At 32.4% G+C, this 25,841-nt stretch overlaps 1 protein-coding gene across 4 annotated transcripts in view; it reads left to right on the top strand.

Annotated features, from left to right (window-relative positions):
- LOC111058064 overlaps positions 1-25,841 on the top strand; it is a 1,079,251-nt gene that overhangs the window by 635,894 nt on the left and 417,516 nt on the right. Inside the window, exon 1 of one of the 4 annotated variants that reach the window (XR_005573406.1) lies at positions 11,754-11,818. The exons of the other annotated variants lie outside the window; for them this stretch is intronic. The gene's annotated coding sequence lies outside the window, so the exon portion shown is untranslated. Of the gene's footprint in view, positions 1-11,753; positions 11,819-25,841 lie in introns of those variants that run through there. 4 annotated transcript variants of the gene reach the window in all.

The raw sequence follows: 25,841 nt of genomic DNA, 5'->3' as shown, positions 1-25,841 counted from the left end.
AAATAATTTTTTTTATAGAACAACTTTCATTATAGAACAAGAGCTTTTATTTATTATGTATTCCAACGCTGGTGAACAGTGAGTAAATACCGATTATACAGATATAATCGATTATATCTGGCCAATTGGGAATGTTATTGAATAATGACTATCATGTCCAGTTTATGTCCAGAAGCCCAGTTTATTATCATTAATGAACCTTGAATAAGTATGCTGCTTGAACTAGACTCATAGAATAATTATAATCATAAATATGAATAATACCAGCAGTTAACCCATACCCCGCAAGGGTATTTTTAAAGCACTGAATAGTGGTTTAGATTGAATTTAGGTTATGATATTGAACATATTCAATTGTAAATATTGACAATCAATAAAAAAACGATTGTATTGTCTCTTTCATCCCACATATACTTTGTATCACAGAATAAATAAATTTGTTTTTATTACTCATTAATTAACAAACATGATCTAGGTAGGCATAAAATATAATCTTCCTCAGTAAATCAAGAATCATCATACAAAATTTCAAGTGAATCAGTTGAGTAGTTCTCACGCGACGATGCCTCATTCGCGAATTTCCCATCCCATATGTGTGTAAGCCAATTCTATACTTTATAATATTATAGAATTACTATTACTATATCTTTCTTGATGAATTAATTTCTACAAGATGTTATGATATTTTTTAACTAAAAATAAATTCATTCATTTATTTACCGTCTATTTTCTGTTTATCATTGTTCTATATGCATTTTTAACATTCGTTTTCATCATTCTAGAATGATATTATCATGCTTTATATTGATGCTACAAAATAACGCCAAAGGTACAGGCATTTTTATCATTCTAGAATGATATTATCATGCTTCTTCATATTGATGCTACAAAATAACGCCAAAGGTACAGGCTTCGTAACGCTCTGTGAACTTGTAGTGCACAGGTGTCGAAATATTTTAGAAAAATTGAAAAGAAACTTTAAACTTCACGTTGTCAGAATATGTTGTGAAGCTTTAACTTTGTACAAGCATAGTTTTATCAATAAAACGCATTCAAAAATGCGTCCAAAATTTGGAAAAATGTTATTATAGACTATGAATTTTGTATAGCACAGTTTTCACGGGATTCTGACTGTAATAACTTTACAACATCTTCAATTTGAAAAAATTATTTGGTAAAAACTGAGCTTGTAGAAAATTCATGAGAGATCAATACATATTTTCAGTATATTATGAACAAACTATCACCAGAATTCCAATGCATCTGGATTATGTAGGGGAATTCCCATCAAAATATTTTCTCCCATATTGTAGTTGAAAATGGTTATTCCTGAAAACTGATCATTCATTAGTGTTCAGTGTTTGTCACTATTTCTACGTTTTCTAAGCTTTCTTCGAAAATCTATAAGCAGAAAATTTTGAAATTTAGTAGTACTGTGTATAGGTTGACTGAGGACTAGACAGTTTTAGGAAACAGATAATCAAACCATTATTATGAATAACCACCATTATGAATAATGGTAATAAGAACAAATAAAACTTCTACTACTGTACTCATCACCATTATCTAATATCATGAATAATCCACATTGAGCTCCTTTTTCAATGCACCAGCCATTTTAATTCATACCCAAAACCACTAACCGTACACACTGGTTTATTACAACTGAATATCTATACTTGGCTGTGAATCAATAATATCAATTATAATATTTTAGTATGCAGTACAAATTATTCAGGGCTCAAATCGCCAGAAAAATCTGATATTAAAAAAAGTCTCCAGAACAGTCGTCCTGTACGATATTATCCACGCCTAAGCTTCTGAGCTTTCAGTCTGTAACATAAAAATAAAATTTTTTTATTGGAAAAAATAAATCGATATAAATTCAAGTTTCTGTAGAATAATTGCAACAGTTGAAAACGATTCAATTCTATTTTTTCTTTTTCTTTACTCTTATTGTCAGTTGAGGGTTGAAGACATAGCCAGGATTTAAGTATTGCTGTGGGAGGGGCCAGAAGTGAAATATTAAATATTCAATAATTAGGCTAATGATTACCTACATAGGTTGGTATTCACCAAATACAATTTATATCAAAAACACAGTCACGTAAGAACAATATGGACCTTATTTGTAAATCAGATTTTATAATTCATGGCTATATAATATTAAGGTGAGCTACATCATACATATATCAGTTTATCTCAGGTATGCAGCATAAGTTATTCTTAACAGGGGAACATTCAAGAGTGAGAACTGTTCATTGTGAAGGTGCGTACAGGCTTATGCGCCACGAACACCTGTATTTCTCTTTTCATCAGCTAATATTATGCCTATTATATCTGTATTCTACTGTATTCTACTGTATTCTTCATGGCATTTTACGATTAAAACATTCTATTAGAACCCATATCTATAATTTCCCAATTAATAATAGGTTATATTGAATTGAATTCCATATAACAATTTTATTCTCATTTAAAAATATTGTTGATTGATTTATAGGCCTATTCTGATTCCTCACTTTAATAGGAACTTATTTCTTTCAGCTTTTTGAACATTTATCAAACCTCATGTATGGTTCATTAATTTTTATCATTTTAGTTTTCTATTGATCTATTCATGTGTATAAAATCATCATTGGATAGATGAAAAATATAACTGACTTGACTGGATAGAACTGGTCTGATTGTTAATATTGATAAATACTTTTCATGAAGATCCATATCTTCCAATGATTGTCTAGCATTTTCAAATAGTCTACGGTATTAGTAACTTCAGCTATTAATTGCATGTCATGATTTTTAGACTAACGTTAGTCGACTGATCCGACTTTAAATAAATAAATAGCATATTTACCATATTACTCCCACTGGCAGAAAAAGTGTTTCATTTAGGCCTATGCGAATAGTTCTTCACCTCCAGCCGTATTTTACAGATAGTTGATATACTATATATATATTTAGAATAATAATTATAGTTTTTTTTCTGATTGTCACATCTTTGTACTGTTTTCTGTATTTTGATGAATTAAATTGAATTGACTGGCCTAGTAATTTCACATGTTGTCAACTTAGCTTCAGCTCCATCTATTACATTTAGTCCATTTTCTATCCATTATAGTCTACTATTACTTTTACTTTTATCATTGTTGATTAACACAACTGTGAGGGGGTGGCACTCCAGGCTAGGAGAACAGCTACTTCATCACCGATACAATATTCTGTGAGTTACATCGAAACTGGAATTGAATAATGTTTCTTCCCAAATTTGTTTCATTCATAGGCTATTTCTTGCTGCAATGATCCTATCAATGTAATGTATTTAATCCTACCAATCTCAATCAAACTACTTGCAGACATTAAATTTTAGGTAATAATATGAATTCACTCATTTACTCATGCTCTTTAATAAAAACTTCTAGAATGAATTAATATTTTTCCATAAACAAGAAATGTTTGCAAGTAGTTGTATTATTAGGTTATAATATTAAAATTGTAGGCACGGTAATCTATAATTGCAATGATACTATCATGGCAGAATGATATCCCGCGATTGATAAGGATTAGCAGTTTATTGGAAATAGATGAGCTAATTGGATGAGCTTCCTCTGTGTCAAGGTCTATAAAAACCTATTTATAGACCTATTAAAAGTACCTATTAAAAAGTATTCAGAATTATATAAAAATATTATATAGGCCTATTAAAAAGTATTTATAGACCTTGCTCTGTGCTTATCAGATAACATTTATCAACAGTGTACCATATTGCTCTGTAGTTTCTGTAATAAATAATAATTGTCCAATGTTCAAGTGTAAGTAATGAATATTGTAAACTGTAATAAGTTATCAAGTGCCTTTTTTTATTTTATCAAATCACAACTAGTTTTAACTCATTAAAGACAATTTACGCTTGAAATTGGCTCTAATTAGTTGGACCTAGTTATGATTTGATAAAATAAAAAAGGGAACTTGTTAACTATCATTGTGTTTTGATCATTTTAATATCCTTGAAGAGAAAAGTTTGTATCTATGTCAGTAGTCAAGTCAATTACAGTACAATTGGATATAAGAGGAACATAATCCTGACCATCGAACAATGATAATTTGTGTTTTCAAATCAAAAAAGTATCACATGTATCAATAGCTAAAAATATGTTTATATCAAGCCACGTTTACACCAGAGTTGTCAACAGAATGTTGTTCACTAACAGTTTTCTTCCATAAACGATGTGAATATTCCAAGTAGAAAACAAGTTGAATGTTGCTGTGAATTTTTAAGAAGTCGGCAACAAATTTCCAAAATTTGTTGCAGATTTCTCTACTAATATTTGTTGGCCATATTTGTAGCCCATGCTCCACAAGGGTCTAATTGAAAACTTGACCTACTGAAATCTTGAAGAATTAAAATTAGGCCTATAAGCATCCTTTTAGTGAATTGAAAAAGTGAATGTAAAATTTCATGCTAATCAGTCCAGTAATTTATATGATAGTCCAGTATATATGATTCCTTTATTATATTGATAATCATGAATATTCATCTATTCATACATTGACAAACAATAACAGAATAGAAAAAACAGTAGCTAGTAAAAAACTTTTTTATTATAAATAATATTTATTCACAACAAATAAATTAGAATTCAAGATTCAGAACTGGCACCACACAAGTTGATCAAATAGTTGGAACAATGATTTATTATAAATTATTATTTATTGGCCTCCACATCGCCCCTTGTAGCCAACCCTTTCCACCTCATGAAGAGTATCATACAATTATACTATATTTACAAGTAACATATCTTTTTTTACGAATATAGAGCTAGGTACCCAAAATTTATTAACGATTGAATCATTTAGTAGGCTAACATTTTTTGTTTTATGTTTTGATAAATATTACATATTTCACAATAATTTTTTACAATACCTGTAATTGAACATTTAAATATTTTCAATAAAGTCATTTATTCATATTCATATTAGATAAAAATATTCAAAATTAAAGTACCTAGTAGTACCTAGACCTTTGTTTTGTTTTGGCTGTGATGCCAATATCAAGTCCATATTTACAATATAACATAATCAAGTCGGAATATTAAGTAAATCAAATAAACTTGACTTAAACTAGTCTAACGCTCTAACCTACCCTTATCCTATCCTTAACCTATCCTAAGTAATTTCATGTTTCACTAAAAGTAAAAATTGAATAAATGATTGACTCATCTGAATATTTAAAGTGAGCACCACACCAAAATGATTTATTCCAAAGCTATCCTTAACCTATCCTAAGTAATTTCATATTTCACTAAAAGTAATAAATAAATGATTGACTCATTTGAATATTTAAAGTGAGCACCACACCAAAATGAACTAGTCTAAAGCTATCCTTAATCTATCCTTAACCTATTCTTAACCTATCCTAAGTAATTTCATGTTTCACTACAAGATCACTTGATCTTAACCTGAGCTGAACCTATAATATTTGTTTGTTAAATTACATATTTTACATATTTTTATATTCTCTGGCGATTTGAGCCCTGAATAATTTGTACTGCATACTAAAATATTATAATTTATATTATTGATTCACAGCCAAGTATAGATATTCAGTTGTAATAAACCAGTGTGTACGGTTAGTGGTTTTGGGTACGAATTAAAATGGCTGGTGCATTGAAAAAGGAGCTTGATGTGGATTATTCATGATATTAGATAATGGTGATGAGTACAGTAGTAGACGTTTTATTTGTTCTTATTACCATTATTCATAATGGTGGTTATTCATAATAATGGTTTGATTATCTGTTTCCTAAAACTGTCTAGTCCTCAGTCAACCTATACACAGTACTACTAAATTTCAAAATTTTCTGCTTATAGATTTTCGAAGAAAGCTTAGAAAACGTAGAAATAGTGACAAACACTGAACACTAATGAATGATCAGTTTTCAGGAATAACCATTTTCAACTACAATATGGGAGAAAATATTTTGATGGGAATTCCCCTACATAATCCAGATGCATTGGTATTCTGGTGATAGTTTGTTCATGATATACTGAAAATATGTATTGATCTCTAATGAATTTTCTACAAGCTCAGTTTTTACCAAATAATTTTCTCAAATTGAAGATGTTGTAAAGTTATTACAGTCAGAATCCCGTGAAAACTGTGCTATACAAAATTCATATTCTATAATAACATTTTTCCAAATTTTGGACGCATTTTTGAATGCGTTTTATTGATAAAACTATGCTTGTACAAAGTTAAAGCTTCACAACATATTCTGACAACGTGAAGTTTGAAGTTTCTTTTCAATTTTTCTAAAATATTTTGACACCTGTGCACTACAAGTTCACAGAGCGTTACGAAGCCTGTACGGTACCTTTGGCGTTATTTTGTAGCATCAATATGAAGCATGATAATATCATTCTAGAATGATGTTTAAAAATGCATATAGAACAATGATAAACAGAAAATAGACGATAAATGAATGAATGAATTTATTTCTAGTTAAAAAATATCATAACATCTTGTAGAAATTAATTCATCAAGAAAGATATAGTAATAGTAATTCTATAATATTATAAAGTATAGAATTGGCTTACACACATATGGGATGGGAAATTCGCGAATGAGGCATCGTCGCGTGAGAATTACTCAACTGATTCACTTGAAATTTTGTACGATGATTCTTGATTTACTGAGGAAGATTATATTTTATGCCTACCTAGATCATGTTTGTTAATTAATGAGTAATAAAAACAAATTTATTTATTCTGTGATACAAAGTATATGTGGGATGAAAGAAACAATATAATCGTTTTTTATTGATTGTCAATATTTACAATTGAATATGTTCAATATCAAAGCCTAAATTCAATCTAAACCACTATTCAGTACTTTAAAAATACCCTTCCGGAGTATGGGTTAACTGCTGGTATTATTTATATTTATGATTATAATTATTCTATGAGTCTAGTTCAAGTAGCATACTTATTCATGTTTTATTAATGATAATAAACTGGGCTTCTGTATATGGCACAAAAAACTGAAATCCATTCGAAGACAAAAATTTAGATTCTATCATTTTAGATTATTTTGGATTATAGTTATTATGTATTCCAACGCTGGTGAACAGTGAGTAAATAAAATAACTGTTGTAGCTTATAATATTGTTTAATTATTATTAAATAGTATAATAATATATAAAAATGATATTGTTTAATTGTTATTCTAGAAGAATCGCAAAGCGTTGATTTGTAGAGAGAAGAATAAAAAGAATTTGATTTATGTAGGTACTGAAATTCCAATTTCCAATACAGTTTATCAATATAGATGTAATAACGACATGATAGTCATTATTCAATAACATTCCTAATTAGCCAGATATAATCGATTATATCTGTATAATCGGTATTTACTCACTGTCCACCAGCGTTGGAATACATAATAAATATAAGCTCTTGTTCTATAATGAAAGTTGTTTTATAAAAAAAATTATTTATTTATGTCAAGTGAATAGTAAGGCTACTTTCACACGATAGGAGACGTGCAACTTGAACACTGAACAGTGGTCACGTTTTTTTGTCGAAGTACATTGAGTCAAATCGTGTCTTTCACATGGTGACCCCTATCCAGGAACCTCGTTTTGTCAGGTCTTTTCCCTTCGAGGCAAGCAGAGGTAAGATACTGGATCGAGATACTAGCGGACAAATCGTCACTTTCACAAGGTGATTCTACGTCTCTCCGGTCACCACTTTTTCTCAAAAACTATCTTTCTTGAAAATGAAGATAGAAAGATTCTGATTTCGGATTTGGATTCAGCGAGCCCAAATTCTTCAAAGTGGTAGTCCCGTTTTCGAAAATATCCAAAAACAAGGAAGTTATGGCTGTTTTTAATAAAGCTTTCTATTATCATACAATTATACGGTAAAAACGAACAGGTACTGTACTATACAGTACGTAAGTACTGTAGCTATTATAATACAAGTTACACTGTATTCGTGTAGGAAATTTGGTAGGATATTTATCTTGATTTCTGAAAATACCCCAAAATAAGGGAGTAAGATACCTTTGAAAAACCAAAGTTTTCCTGCCAATTGAAAGAAACATTAAAAATCAGTCTGAAACATATTATGTCTTAGACTAAAAACGTGTAACAAATATCAGATCACTATTCAAGCTATCAAGCTTTTCATAAATTTACTTGTCTCCTCATGGCAGAATGTTTGCGCCCAACGTTTTCACTTGAACATTTCTGTGATTAAATTGTGATAGAACACATTATCGTATTGATCTTCTAAATCCAGTTACATGTACATCGATTTTTGTAAAATTGATTTTTTACCGTTCCTATGAATTCTTAGAATTCTATGAATTTTTTATACAGGTTTAGCACAACTTCTTAAATAACATCATGTTTGATTCAACAGAATTCATAAGGACAACAAAACATCGAACAACAAAAAAACGCTTTCTGAGTAACTGGCTTTAACAAAGCAATGGCTTCACGAAATATAGTACGATAATTTAGAATAGTTGGTACAATGGTTATGCTTTTCTCATTATGGCAGCACTGTGCTTGCTAACTCACTTCTCCAGTTGACACTTGTTGACTTGTCAGTTGTTTACTTGACTTGACTTTGACACCTGTCATTAAGCGATGTCTGAGTTTGATGTGGAGCTGTTGATTACTGCAGTTTGCAACCGACCTGCTCTTTGGGATAAAAGTCTTGACATCTACAAGGACCAGAATGAAGTCGCCAAAAGTTGAATGGAAGTTAAAAAGAAATAGTCAATAATTGCTGGGAATTTAAAGTGATATTCAACGATTTGAACCTGATGAATTGGATTGTTGAATGACAACTGAAATTTAGTGAATTTTACTGTACAACATTCCTTTTCCTCCTATTTTATTGGGTGATGAGTGGAGATGATTTATGATTTCATACTTGGATTCATCTTTTCATAGTTCAATATTTTTTTGGAAAACTAGAACTTTAAAAAATTAAAAATGTTTATGTTTAAACTTCTCAGGTGTTCAAAAACTTCTTGAAACCTTTGCCTGTCCCTTTGTGAGGCAGGAGTATTATTATCTTAGTATGTTTACTATATAATCATATGATAATGGAAAGCTATATTAAACACAGCTATAACTCCCTTGTTTTCGGGTATTTTTCAAAATGGGACTTATGCTTTCAAGAATTTGGGGTCGCTGAATCCAAATCCAAAATCAGAAATCTTCTATCTATATTTTAAAGGAAGTTAGACTTTGAGAAAAAGTGATGAGTCATACTTTGAGCAAACGTTGACGTAGTTGTTAGATCTGTCGGCTTATTCATAAGATCCCCATGTGAAATTACAGGAGAGCTGCAAAATATGAAATATGATCTCCAGTAATATGATCTTCCAGGAGCGAGGACTCTGCCATGTGAAACTGGCCTATGGGAGAGTAGGTGAACAATAGTGTGAGAGAGAAGTACTGTATAGACGTGTGTGCTTGTGTGAGAAAGAAGGAATGTATAGGATTGATTGAAAGAGAGCGCACAGAATTATTATTTACTATTACTATTGTGTATGGTGTTCTATGAGAGAGAACGAGTGAGAGTGAATGTCGAGAGAGCATCATGGTGTCGAGAGAGAATGAGTGTTCAGAGCGAGCGGTGGGAGGGGAGCACGTGTGTGAGAAAGAGGGAATGTATATGATTGAGAGGAAGAAACTTTGACAGAGCAAAGTCTTCTATGAGAGAGAATGAGTGAGAGTGATGTTTGAGCATGGTGTCGAGAGAGAAAAAGGGTATTGAGCAACTGGAGGGAGCGGAGTTGTGGGGAGAGAAATACCCCTCAATCACGTCATAGTTAAGATAGGATAGGAGGATAGGTGTGACATCATTTACGCTTGATGTCATTCATGGGCGTTCTCTACATAGTGGGCAATCTGCGCATACGACACCGGTCAAACCAGTTTTTTTTTACTCCAGAACTGAGATATTCAATGACTTCTGGGTGTCACAGCTGATGACGTTTAGGTGAGCAGTAGTGCCAATACTATAAGAGAAATGTGCCTAGCAGGTGACAGTATTTCTCACCACAACAAAACAGATAAATTATGACATTCATTGAGTATATATTTCTCTTTCAGATCTACACGTTCTCCAATTATTGTATTTGATGAAGTATTGGTAATATTGTAATTGGAAACAATATTTGTATTTGAGAAAATGTCAGATATGATATAGGCTGAATGAGAACAGTCAATTATTGTATTTGAGAAGTTATCACTCTTGTAATTTAGAATAAAGAATTGTATTTTTGAAAGAATCATTTCAATTTAATTAGAGATGATTCCTAATTGAGAAGATGTCAGTTGTAATTCAGAAAACAAATTAATAACCCAGCTATTCTTGTTCACAAATTGAAATACAGAATACATGATAGCTTTCCATTGAAATAATGTAGAACACATATGAAGCAAGTAAATAGTTTTCTCATTCTCAATAGATACCTTCTCATTTACATTCGACTATTTATTATTACAAATAACTATTCTCAATTACATGTGATTACTTATCAAACAAAATTGACTGTTTTCAAATAAATCTGATGTTTTCCCAATTACAAATGACTATTATGAAATACAATAATTATTGATATCTTCTCAAATATAATTGGAAAATGTGTGTAGACGTGTAGACATTAAACAGGTATGCCCACAATGAGATTGGGGGTTTGAATAAAAAATATTTCTGACAATAATGATTACTTAATACAGATATAGTTTCAACATAGAAAAAATATAGTGTACACAAAAATGTGCGTATGTATTAACTTGTGCAAGCAACTGTCACTAATGTTAGGAATGAAAGCATTTAGAATTAGTAGTAGTAGTAGTAATAGTAATACGAGTATAAGTAGTATAGTAAAAGTAATATTGTAACTGTAATATTGCTTTACGAGGACATAAATTATTTTGATATCCTCAACTCTCACCTATTTATCCGGGCTTGGGACCGGCACTGTTTTGTGGAAAAACATAAATAATGAAGCAGTGGCTGGTTTAATCATGCAAACAAATACTATGCAAATCAAATTTATTATGGGCGTCCACATTTTTTCCAGGAAAAAATCTCTCATTAACAGATAAAATAGAATTATTAAAAGTCGATCAAACTATGTTTTATACATTTCTTCAAGAAACCATGATGTTAATTTGTTTCAAATTTATTTGGTGTGAGAGCCAAAAAGCTTTATGTCTTTAGGCCCACTGTCTTTTTCAGTGGATGAGGTATTATAATATTCAAAACAGAAGAATTAAGAATACATTACTTTATGCTATCATGATAATCAACACACCTAATTGAAATTTGATTGTATGAGAAGAGATGTTGTAGTATATCTCCATAATTGAAAGGATGAGACGTTGATATTGTCGATGCCACTGTATTTCTATGTGGAAGAAATCTAATGGTATTGACAACATCAGCGTCTTATTCTCTCAACACCTCATTGTCTTCACTCAATGTTGACTCCTCATTTTATTGCACTTCCGCATTAAAATAATTGATTTGTATTCTGATTTACTATTCAAAATATCTATGATATCACGATTAATCGATCATTGAACCAATAGCATATACAATGAACTAAGCATTAGACTGTATATAATGTAATAATGTTAATGTTATTTCACAATGCATATTTTATTCTAGAAATGTTAAAAAGTTACAGTGGCATTTTTCAACATACAATTTTTTATTTATAGGCAAATAGAGAAAAAGAGAGCGAGTGAGAGAGATAAAAAGAGGAAGAGTAAGAGAGACAGAGAAAGTGAGTAAAATGAATAGTTATACAGAGAGAGGGAGAGAGTGTGTGTGTGTGTGTGTGTGTGAGAGAGTGTGTAAGTGCATGTATCACTATATTATTATGTGTGAGCGGGAGAGAGTTAATAGTTTTGTCTCACGAATTTTTTGCACTTCCTCACACACACTCTCTGTCATACTATATCTACCTCTCGCACGCTCTCTCACTCTTTCTTGCTTTATCTCTCTCACTCACTCTTTGGCATTGAAAGAAGTGAAAGCAATGAACTGGGATGAATGGAATTTGCTTGTACAATGAACTCCTAAGAAGCTGGAACAAAAGTAGAATAACGAGAGGGGAAGTTGAATTAGCAATCATCTAGCCAATTCCGTATAAACAGTTTATATTTTAGAAAGAATTAATTTCATTGTTCAAATCAGCTAATATTTCAACTTTAATGAATATCTATAACTTTTGTATCGGCGTAGCACATGTTTACCGTATAAGATACTGAAAAAAAAATATTTTCCGGATTCACATACAACTATAGAGGTAGATAGAGACCTACACCAAATATATTTTCACCTGTATCCACATAAATATTTCAAACACCCTATTATATTCATATTTATAGTGTAGTCTATCCGCAAGAAATTCATATTATTATATGATGAAGATTCTGACATAGAATAAATGAAAATATTATAAATAAACTACACATAAAACCAACTTTAACATCCTATATGTGCGCCCACATTTGAAAAAGAAATAATATGACACAATAAAAATAATAATTTTTAGGATTAGTTTGAAAAATCACATCCAAAGAAAACAAGCAAAACGGATTTATGGTGAATGGAGAGTACTAGCACCAGGTGCATGAAGGTCATTATAAAAAGGAACTTAATTTCTTCTGTATATACTGTGGATATCGCAAATTATGATTGGCTCCTAATTACCCGTTTGATAGATTATTTATCTATTCATTTGTCATATCTCGTGATTATGAACTGGAAGCAGGTGTGAGAGTTTTTATCTCTTTATAATCTGGATGAATTTCAATCAAATGCCCTTTATTTTTTATTTACGAAGATTTGTCATAATTAATATAGGCCTAAATGTATTTGGGGGCAGGCTTCTACTAATGAGAGTTCACTTCTGTAGATACTGTCTATGGATGGATTTGTTATTCATCATTTTACGTGAATGTGAATACTATTTTCGTAGATTTGTCATAAATATGTGCTTGGAGGAAGTTCTATACTTATGTGGAGGCTTACTTCTTTCAATACTGTAGATGGATGGATTTGTTATTCTTCATTTTACTAGAATGTCAATATTATTTTCGTAGATTTGTCATAAATATTTACTCGGAGGCAGGTCTATAGTTATGTGAAGGCTTACTTTTTCAATACTGTTGATGGATGGATTTGTTCATCTTATTGATATTTGCATATTTGCTCACTGATATATTTGTGTATCTTGACTTTTTGGATTTGAATCGGAATGGCAATGTATATTCAACTCATGTAGGTACTGCATCGTATAGGTCGCTAGGAAGTTGAGGATGAATATTACCTAACCTTCAATAAAACTACCCGTCACCTGGTTGCCTATTGAAACCATAATGCAGTCGAACCTCTGTATAACGAAGTCGATTATCCCGAGAAAAAATTCGCTGCAGAGAGGTATTCGTTATTGAGAGGTTCGACTGTAAATGTTATTTTTTGTGTTACTACATGTCGATGGACACAGCGCACAGTGACAAATGGGCAATTTTGGAATTTTGACATAATATAATCGCCACCAGCTCACAGATAAAATCACACTTCAGTGAACCGCACGAAAACAATCGGCTGGAGATTGGAATAGCCGAGTCATCCTCACCCTCCCGCACAAATAGGCCTTACCAAACGTTTTGTCAATTTGCTGTGGACAACTTCGATCAACTGTCATTTGACATCGTTGCACTCATTTGTTCCAATTTCCAGCGGACTATTATCGTGCGGTTGACTTCTTACAAACTACGAGTCACTGTGTTTCATGTGAAGAGATAAATAATTCATGGGGATTATAGCACTGTACTATAGTTTATACTATTCTCACATTCATATTATGGAGATTGGAACAAGGAGAGGATAAACTTCAGCTATTGAATTGATTCTTAGTTGAGTATAATGATGACTTGTTTGTTTGTTTTTATTAAAGCTTCCCAGAGACTCTAATCAGAGTATATATAGGAATTGTCAAAAATTTATAATACATACAGTAATACAAAAAAATAATAAAAAAATCACACAAAGGAACCCTCTCTACACACAAACTCTTCTGTGGTATGGAATACTCCAAGCATCAAAAAACTTTTCAACTCCTTCTCAAAAACATCGACATCTTCACAATTTTTCAAATGAGTATGAAGCTGTCTGAATTTAAAGCCCACATATGTTGGTTTTTTCTTTAAATTGATTGAAACCATGAAACTTTAAATCGATTGATTCTTATTTACTTATTTTTTATTGAATTCTAGGAAAGGGAAAGAGAATGCAATTCCTCTTAAACGTCAAAGTATAATAACTGACAGTCTTTATGATTAAAACAGAGAGAATGTTGAAAACGTGTTTATTTCTGAGTGAGGAATTGAAAGTACTTTATTATCGCAACAAGAGTAAGTTTGATGAGGACTGCAACTATATCACAATGCAAGAGTCAGACTTCCCCACACTCCTACTTCCAATACGATCCACCTACACAGGCTCTCTTTCATAGTTTAGGAAATTTCGCTGTTGTATGATCGCGCGTGCTCCGTTCTCCAGCAGACCAAGCACGACCATCAAAATCCAGAGCAAAGCTTGTGCCAAGTTTACAAAATTTACCTCAGCACAATATTTGCAAGGACTACTGCGATACAGGAACAAAAAACAATTTATTTGCCTTGCACAAAAATTAGTTTGCTTAAAAAACCAAATATGGCTGATGAGAGTAGGCTTATATAATAATATTATTAGCAATTAAGTGAAAATAGGGTGGAAATAACATGGAATTAAGAAAGTCTGACAAAACACAAGTATTGCATAAACTACAAGGCCAATGAACTGATTGATACAGGAATAAAAGAAACTATAGAATATGAGAAGCTTTACAATGAGAACTTGAAAACACATTAGAAAGAAGAATCAAAATCGGAATAATAGATTAAATATTTTTCAATTTAAAAGAAAGCAACACGGAATACTTTAAGAATTTTCAATTATACTGTTAAAATTATTATTAATTACTGAAAAGGGCAACTTGGTATATTTAAATTCAGTTTAAGAAGAACTAGAAAGTTGTAAAAAGTTGTAGAAAAATTTTGCGAAAAGAAATTTAGAATTAGTAAAGAGCGTATTAAGTTCGCGTTCTTAAAAAGTTGAGAAAAATTATTGATTGATTTTATTGATGTAACAAAGTAGTATTTATTGGGATTAATTGAAAAAATCTGGTGTGGTGCACTCACACAACTTTCCTTGCCTTTATGAAAATTGATCAACTGACGATAGTGTTCTCGAATTTCGAGCTTATTTTCAATTTTAGGTGAAAATGTTACTGAACATTAATTGTAGAGATTTTTAAGCTCAATCTTTTCCACTTAAAGTTTTTTGTTTAATTTGTATCTGAAGCCTGATAATTGGGAATCTAAAATCAAACTTTGCATAGATGGTGCAGTGCTCCATAAAGCTTATCAATGACTTTTGATGAAAATGGCGGATAACTACTGAAAAACCATGTTTTTCACGGTTTTTTCGAAAACGGCTCAACGATTTTCTTCAAATTTATACCATGGATAGCTATTTTATGAGCCCTATCGACTGACATGAGTCTCATTTCTGGGGAAAATTGCAGGAGCTCCGTAATATTCTTGAGAAAAATGGCGGATAATTACTAAAAAACCATGTTTTTCACGATTTTCTCAAATCAGCTATTTCAAATCACACGTTTCATAGCAACACGTTATACTTATCACAAGCTAAAACCTTTTAGCAACTACGTGGAACAATAATTGATTTCAAATTTCAACTACCGACTCTTATTCGATGAAATCGAATTCATAGATCAATATCATATTGTATGATTTATATGACATGAGTGAAGTTGATTTATAATAAAAATATTTCAGCCATGTATAGGGATCCCTCACCTTCATTACTTTTATTGGCATACAATAAAATGTGGTCAAGAATTAACTTTGAGTTACTAAGAGAGCTGCTTACCTATTTTTGAAGAATGAACCCTATTCTGAAAGGATTTCGCTTCAAATCCCTCTTTCTCTCAGTTACATTGTCGCCTAGCTATTCATTTCAACGGTTTTACAACGGAATATCTTGTCAATAGTTTTGTGGAACTGTTTGTTGTTCATTGTCATAGCTCTACAGTGTCTATCCTATCACAATACCTTCAAGACACGTGTATTTATACAATTCATATCAAGAATGCATTGTTAACAGTGCTCGAAACTGCCTTTTGTGTAGGTGTAACTTTCTCCAAATGTTTCAATACAACCCTTACGGTGGAATTTCCGGGTAGGACATCTGAATTTTCAGGACAGCTGTGGTTTGCATTACAGTAACTGTAGATCCACAGTATGGCCATTGGAACGTTTTTGCCATGAAGGTTCCAAATATTTTAATTCTATAATGGAGCTTATAAGTGAAATCACTCGCCTTCACTCATATTAAAGCATATTCCAACGATTATTAACTTCGATTCGATATGATCTCTTTCAAGGTTTTTTTATATTCCCAATATAGTTTTGGAACTTGAAATACCAGTAGTGGATGACATATAATACAAATAATGCTTTAATAATGCTAAAATCTTGGTCTAGTGTTTCATGAATTATATTTATTGGTTTATTAAACTATAATCGATTTCCCTTCGAAAATGTTTTGCCAAACTCATCGTAAGTTCAAAATGTGTTTCCAATCGGTAAAAGAAATTATAAGTTCAAGATTTCCAATGCAATAAGATAGGATTGAAGTTTGTTTGGAATCTTAATGGCGGACTTGTACCACGTGATCGAGCTAGCCAATCAAAAGCGTGATAGTCAATGGTCATACTGTGATTGTATAGTTACTGTTGTTTGCATGATATTATGTCATGCGGCCATGCCTCTTCTTTCACAAGGTTAATAATATTGCAATATTGTTTTAATTAGATAAACTGTTGTTCAAAGTTTGTTCTATTAATAGTAAAATAGATTTAGGCCTACTTATGAAAAATTATCAGATGGCATTTAGTTATCATGCTTGCAGAGATTTCTAGTCTCTCTAGTCTAGTCTCTCTAGTCTAGTCTCTCTAGTCTAGTCGATTCTAGCCTCTTTTGAGCTGTATTTTCAATACCACAAAAAGATGTGAAACATAAATTATTTCAGAAATTTGTCAATTCTAGAGTTGGATTCAAAAAGTTCTAGTTAAACAATATCCTGAATATGAGCACAATTTCCGGAGTACCGAGCTCGAAAACAAAGGTTTAGAAATGAAAATTTGGAAGTAAATTAACATGTAACTCAATTCAATTCTCATTCAAATTGGCAACTTTCGTATCAGCTTGTGGATAACTAATATTGATATTACTAGCAGGTAACCCGTGCATCGCAAGGGTCTTTCTTAAAACTTGACGTACTGAAATCTAGAAGAATTCAAAATAGGCCTATAAGAATCCTTGGTTGATTAAGAATTTATATGCTGCATTTCAAGTGAATCAGAATGACCACCTTTCAATTAAAAAAAGAAGTTGGATTCAAAATGGCGGAAAAAATTTGGGTGTGACGGAAAACCTGTTTTTATCATTCGAAAAGGATCCCCAATCATACCTATCTTTCAATTTCCCTTTTAAGAGAAATCTTCTGCTGCTTCCATACAAACTGGAAGCATGACAACTAATTGAAAACTTGATGTAATCAAATCTTGAAGGATTTAAAATTGGTCTATGACCACCCTCGGTTAAGCAAGAATCTATATGCAAAATTTCAAGTTAATCAGTCCAGTAGTTCTGACGTGATAATGCGTCAAACATAAGTTCCCTATACTTTACATCTATATAGGCTACGTTTATAATCCAGTTCTTTCCTTTATTATAGTATGAAAGATGGATGGATGATCATTGTTATTTTAACTAAAAGATAGAATAAGTTGAATAGTTCCCCTTTCAGAGGGAGTTTTGACAACCCACAAAACTCATTTTTCATTTGAAGATATAACGAAAAGGTGCATATGACCTTATTTTTCTTGCTCAGCTTGCCAAAATACCCCTCATTCAAATATTAAAATTTTCGACTGACTGTACAGTGAGTCAGTCATTCTATCAGGGCTCGAATAATTTTGAAATTTCAATTAAACAAAATTGAAAGAATATAATTTCTTTATGTAAATAACAACACCTTCATTCAAAGACATATTAACTGCATGCGTTTTCATATTGCCGATACAGCATTGATGAAACTGTAGACGTTTATTTAGCACTTTGTCTCAAAAATTGTTCTAGCTGAAAAATTAATAATCCATGCCACGTGTAGGCCTAAACATTGCATCAGGAAAACGAAGTTTCAAAACTATTTTTTTCAGGTAGAAAGCAATTTAGAAACAGATGTTCCTTTTTTAATTTCGACCATATGATTTGGTGATTTCTTAATGAAATCGAATGTACCATTAATGAAATTTAAACATTAATTCTGAAAAATCTAGAAGGAAAATTAAAATTTGGGCTTCCAGGTGCACGAGATTGATATTTTTAGAATCTATAAAAATTCTGCAAAATTTGGAGATCTAAATCATTCCCGTTTTTCCGGTATGCAATCCACAAGTTGACATGTTTTGATGCGAACAAACAAACAAACACAACCCTACTCTCTCTTATTATATAGATGTTTGGTAATTAACATTAGGTTTGATTTGTGACATGTGAAGGCATAATGAATCATATTTGAAATGGAATAGGAGCAGCCTATGGAACATCATGTTTTTTCTTATGACTAATTCTATAGTAAATTCTTCACAATAATATTGGACTATGGAGGAAATTCCTTTTCCTGTGAACAAAAGACCTCGTGCAGTTATAAACCACAGCCTCCACTTATACTCTCGATCAGAGTAAATTCTGTAGTGTCGTGTCGGTCCAGATATCTGTATGGAAACGGCCAATGCCTAATTGGGTTGACGTATCGACAGTAATTATCATCTGTTGAGACAATCTATCATCAAAAGCTAATTTCCTACCAGAAATACAAATTAATAGGTACTGTCAACTATTCAGCCCGGATAAGCAGAGATAGGTCGAGATGAAATACTCTATTACTTTCATTGCTATTAATTGCATGCGACTTTTCATACAATTGATAATCCACTCAACAGCTGATTAGGGGAAGAGTTGGCTTCATACACGTACGGGATAGGAAATTCACGAGTGATAAGAAATTCACCCATCATCGCGTATGAACTACAGGACTAATTAACTTAGAATTTCACATATTGATTCTTAACCGAGGATGGTTATAATTTCACATATTGATTCTTAACCAAGGATGGTTATAGGCCTATTCTAATATCTTCAAACTTCTTTATTGTGAATTGAATAGTTTATGTTGTACCGTATAGGCTATTAATCAGCTGCAATCATATGTCGGCGCATAAAGGACAGTCGGTGTGATAACTCCCAAATAGCATAAGCTGTTAAATGAATTTAAAGATAATAATAATTGTAGAAATAGCAAGCAATTATTCCCGACTGTTAACTTCGATTTCGTTGTCCAACGAACTTGAGCTATAAAAAGGTTAGAAGAATATGTTAAAAATTTGAACCTGATTGATCGAATTGTTCAAAATATATTATGGAACATACCCAGAGACGGACAACGACTTCGACTCGCTCACGCTCGTTCAAATATTATGTTTTGAACAACAGCAATAGAACAGTATGCATCACCATAAACTATGGTAACTTACTACAAAAAGAAGGTTGAATAAATATAGCGTTTAACAATATATTGAAAATACAGTGCAGAACCACTGCACTGTCATCATGATTTGTTGTACTATTTTTATTCAATTATTCGCCTATTCAGTCCTTGTGCTAGGAACAAGAAAATAGTGTTCAACCGTGTCCTTTTTGAACACCTCGTGAGATACAGGGAAATTTTTCCTCCCTTGCATATTGGAGAAGTGTGCATGCAAGTGTGTGAGTTATTGTGTAGATTTGTGTTAGTTAGCCGTTAAACAATGAAATGTGAATGTAGTGGTGGGGCCAAAATATCTCAGTGACGTAGAGATTTTGTGCCGTCGACTCTGTGACGTAGTAGTAAAAAAAACTGGTTTGACTACCCTACCAAGATATTTCAGGGCAAGATATAATGCTATATCGCCTTCCAGCTGAAGCGCGAAGCGCAGAGGCTGCTACCCACCGCTATACAGTCATAAAAGGCGATTGGACGGGCGAAGCCCGCCTCCAAGCTGGAGCACAAAGCGCGGAGGCTGCCAACTCACCCTACTGGGGGTTCAGTAGCGCGAGTATCCTTTCAGCTTACATGTACAAAATTGACTGTTTAGAGTGGATACATCATAATACTGTTTATCACCTTGAACCTATTTTATATCAATTTATTGCTAAGGTATAGGTTTATTCGTAAATTTTTGGTTGATTTAATTCAATATATTTTCAATTCCATTACATTGAGTGTGCTACAACATTTCAATTATTTATTTAATCTTCCTTTATTAATTTCACAGTACAAATATTTTCAGTCAGTGAATAATAATATTATTATTATAGAAAAGTCGAAAATTTAAAGGTGTCCCAACCATATTTCCAACTGTTTATCACTATGAACTGGTTCACCTGTTTTTTCATCAAAATATTTTTTCGAATGTAAGTGATAAGTTCTAAATAGTGTGTTTGTCTTTTCGATCCCAAAATTTTATAGTTTTTTCAAAGTTTGGAGTTTTCCAATTATTTGTAATTAATTTTATTCAATTAAGAAGTATTTCTTAAATTTGAAAATTATTTTTGTGTGTATGGATTGTGAATTGAGTGTGTAATTGAAGAATTTTTATGTGACACATGATCTCTAGCTACATTGGGACTGTTGTATAAATTAGAATTGGAACCGTTTTGGGCGTAAGTTAGCCTGTTGTACTTTTCTGTAAGTTGAATAATTCTGACTGATTGAATAAATAAATTGAATAAATAAAGGAGAATAGAGCTATCATTGATTTTAGATCTTATTTGGAAAAGCACAAAAACTCAATAAATTTCTCCATTGAAATATGACTTTATAAGAGTTAAGTGAACTTTTGTTCACTAGAAGAGCAAAAGATGTCATATTGCTCAAATTGTGAGATTTGATTATTTTTTTTCAAATTCCTTGATAATTGACTTCGATATTGATGTCGCTCTCCAATTCAATGAGAATTGGAGGAACACTTTTTTTTCGCAACTTAAGTACGTGATTAATAAAGCAATAAATATTGAGATAAATGTGAGGAAATATATTTAGAAGTGAGAAAAAGCCAGCGAGCGATGTAAGGTTGAATATTTCCAGTTGAGAATAAAAGTTAGAGACTTCTGTGTTAAACAGCACTTAGCCTCGACTTTCTATTTAGATAATTTTTTTTTTTCAAATTCCTTGATAATTGACTTCGATACTGATGTCGCTATAGTGATGGAGTTATAGTAAATTTCAAAGCAATAACTGGTGGCTCGTAACATAAATTTCGGACAAATACAAGGATATCGTAAGGGATGAGTAGAGGAGTATTACGAAACGTATCTAACAGGTGAGGAAACATCTATACTCAAACATTTCCATCACAGGAGGAATTTCTATTCTATTCATTACTTTCCTCCCAAAGTGGCAAAATTATCGCGCAACTTGTACAGTTTTCCGCTTCCTCTTCCTCCTTAATTTCATTTCCCTACTCCTCCACACGCAGGCAAGCGAATTTCATAATTTTCTTTCTTACTGCTTTCTCTTCTCTTGAAATAATATTCTTCTTCTATCAGTAAACATTCGCAAGAATGTTCTCAGAATCTGATTTGAGATGATCACAAATAATACATAGCGAACGTGGAATGTGAGAGTTTGGTGGGGCATAACGCAGCAAAGCCTGTTTTCACAATATACACGCTTTCCTCCGATAGAAACGACCTCTCAAATTCATTCCATTCATTGATCCGGAAGTGAAAGCAGCAAGTAGCGTCTTCACTCCATCACAAAATCATGATACAAGTTGTTACAGTCTTCTCGAGTTCGTTCTGTGATGCATCTTAGAGCTTTGCAGCTTTGTGTCACCGTTAACAACCAAGCTTGCTTTCAAGTTTTAATGGTATTCGAGAAACCTAACTCGAACAATTCCATGTTGTGTGGAATGCACTCACTTTTGTCATCTGCTTTCACTTGAGAGTGATATTTGGAATAAAACCTTGATTAGGAGAGAGATACTATAAAATACAGATTGAACCTTGTGCAAAATACCTCCAGACATATTTTGCTATCACGAGGACAGAGTACTTCAAAGTGAGAAGTCATTAGGTACAGTTTTTGAGAGAGCTCCAAGGTATTCAAGAGAAAAAAGTCTTGAAAGGCGCTGAATTCGAATCTAGAATATGCTGACACGTCAGAGGGCAGCTTCTTCCATAAAAATCTATAAAACGCTCACATTTTGTGACTTTCTTCATTTTTTTCCATTTCATTTTAAAACTTCTGATTTTCTTGAAGATGCATTCTTTACAAAATTCCCACGCAAGACTCAAAGATTTCTGGTTTTGGAGCTACAAATTTTTGAAAAAGGGTTTTTTAAAGAAATCTTCCACTCTTACAACTTATACAATTTGGAGAATTTAATCACAACATGTTTCGGACATTGATGCCATTTTCAAGTGATTTTAAAAGGGTATTAAGATTTTTATTTTTCTTTCTATTTCAAATTTCCTATATTGGTGACCCCGACGTGATCTGAACTCGCAACCTTCTGATCATATAACTGAAATTTCCTATACACTCTAATATGAAACCACTCTAGGGAGTGCTGAGATAAGTTTTGTATAGTAGAGTAGTAGAATCGATTTTTGAGAGGGAAATCCACGATGGTGTGTTACAACCCTCAAGGCTCTATGCTTGGAGCTATTCTATTCTTCGTCTGTATCAATGACTTGTTCAAGGGTGAATTAAGAGGTCAGATAACAACTTTTGCAAATAATTCTGCACTGACATACACAAACATATTATAGCATCTTCAGTTGGATATGCAACATTTTCATCTAAGAACCATGCATCAATAGGCAATTGTATCCTTAACACTTGAAATAGTATATTTCGCACCTAGGGCCGAAAATCGGTTTTCAAGTCCAAGGCCGTAGGCCGAGGACTAGAAAAGATTGAGAGCCGGTGTACCGAAATATTCTTAGTACGAAATATTCTTAGTACGTGACGTTACAGGGAAATGTACGCACGCGCATACACATGCAGTGATATTCTTAGTCACTATGACGACACCAGAATATTCTAAAGAACTATGACGTCGTAAATTATAGAAACTAGCGATTATTCATGAATTGAAGAGTTGTATAATCTGAGTTGCCTTGAATCCATCTTAAATTACTGTTTATTACCGAAAAACTACGGAGACTGTGGGAATATCGTCAATTTCTCGAGTTCTTGAAACGTACGAATCTATCTTCACAAATATATATTTTTCAAATCATTCACTTCACACAAAACAGAAGAATCTGTTCTACAATTCAAAACCAGGTAACATTTTTTATCATAACGGGTTACAGAGATATCGCGCTTTGAAAATACTGTAGAAATAGGCAATTTTTCTGTGTTTAAATACACAATTTTTTCAGTGAAATATGGGTTTAAGTACATTTGAAAAAAGATTTCTCATTTCTTCTCATCAAATTCATTCATAATACATTATTTCAAACCGCATTGACGACCTGAGAAGAATGACCGGGATACGAGAAGATCTGATCATTGTGTCAAAAGTTAAGAATGTTTAAAATGTTGTTCCTTAAGGTGTCCTTCCATGCGCCTCCTCTCAAGGAAATTCTGAAATTAAGTACATATAACGGGTGATTCTGATAGAACATAACCCTCGTTATATATATGATCAAGATTATTGATTTGATCAATAAGGCAGTCCTCGAAAGTTATAATAATGGAAAATTTGTATTTTAGCAGTGGGAAATGGTTTTCTATTTTTGCAAGTGCTCCCCCTCCAGCCAATACCTAATTTGAAAATTTCTGATGAATCTTGTTCAAAATTAATCGTACTCTCACATAATATGTATTTTTTTAACATTACTTCAATTCTGTTGCATATCCAACTGAAGATGCTATAATATGTTTGTGTATGTCAGTGCAGAATTATTTGCAAAAGTTGTTATCTGACCTCTTAATTCACCCTTGAACAAGTCATTGATACAGACGAAGAATAGAATAGCTCCAAGCATAGAGCCTTGAGGGTTGTAACACACCATCGTGGATTTCCCTCTCAAAAATCGATTCTACTACTCTACTATACAAAACTTATCTCAGCACTCCCTAGAGTGGTTTCATATTAGAGTGTATAGGAAATTTCAGTTATATGATCAGAAGGTTGCGAGTTCAGATCACGTCGGGGTCACCAATATAGGAAATTTGAAATAGAAAGAAAAATAAAAATCTCAATACCCTTTTAAAATCACTTGAAAATGGCATCAATGTCCGAAACATGTTGTGATTAAATATTTCAAAAAGGGTACTAAGATTTCTATTTTTCTTTCTATTTCTATAAAAGTAGCCCTATACAGAAAAGAGATAAATAAGATAGGAAATTTGGTTTGTGGATTTCCTATGATAAAATAGGTTGAATAAAACTGGATGAATGATTAGATGTTTTAATGTAGATAAGACAAATTTTGAACTTGAATTTCATGAGAAAATATCAAATAAACTGATACAATTTATCAATAAACAGACTAATGCCAGTTGAAAACAGGTTGATAATCACAGGTGGCAAATATCAGATGATTCGCCACAAGTGTTATACCACCTGATGTGGATACTATTCATTTTGTGGAATGATATTGTTAGAATAGATTATTATTGACTGGCAGGAAACCCGTGCTCTGCAAGGGTATATAAAAAACTTGACAAACTGAAAACTTGACTTAGTGAAATCTTGATGACTTTAAATAAGGCCTATAACCATCCTCGGTAAATTAAGAATCAATATGTATAATTTAATTCATTGTTTCATTCCCAACCCAAGTATTTCTTTTCCTATCTCTTCTTGTCACTCCGATCATTATTCTTTCCATCGATCTTATACTAGTTCTTAGCTTTTTTATTAATTTTTCATTCAATGTCCAAGTTTCACAGCCGTATAATATCACTAGCAGAACGCTCATTTGAAATAATTTTCTTTTGCCACTCATGTCGATTTTAGATCGGAATAGGTAATTGGTACGTCTGAACATCGACCAGCCCAACGCAATCCTCCTGGTAATCTATCCCCTTTGACCGTCCTTTCCAATCTTTTGTCCCGAATAAATGAAGTTTTCCACTCTCTCTATTTTCCCTTCCTCCAGTAATATTTCCTCTTCTTGGCAGTTGAATGACATGACTTTGTATTAATCATCGTTCACTTTAATCAAATCCTCCTTGTTTCGCTATTTAGTTCCTCTAGCATGCAACGAACTTGTTCTGTTCTACTCCCTGTAGAACTACGTCATCAGCAAATTTCAAGGTATTTAATTTTTGGCCATTAATGTCTATTCCATATCCTTCCCAATTGAGATTTCTGAAACATGTTTCCAAGACAGCATTGAATATTTTTGCCGAAGGAATGTCGCCTTGTCTTAATCCTCTTCTTACTTCCACGACTTTCTCTTTTCCTCTCAATTTAACCTCGATTTTCATTCTCTCGTAAATGAACTTGAATATTTCTAAGTATTTTCCTCTAATACCAAGTCCATAGAGCGTATCTAGTACAGATTTTGTTGTAACGCTATCGAACGCTTTCTCATAATCTATAA

This window comes from Nilaparvata lugens, chromosome X (genome assembly GCF_014356525.2).
Source record: "Nilaparvata lugens isolate BPH chromosome X, ASM1435652v1, whole genome shotgun sequence".
NCBI classification, from domain to species: Eukaryota; Metazoa; Arthropoda; class Insecta; order Hemiptera; family Delphacidae; genus Nilaparvata; species Nilaparvata lugens.
Note: the sequence above shows the minus strand (reverse complement) of the source record. Positions and strands in the feature narration are given on the sequence as shown.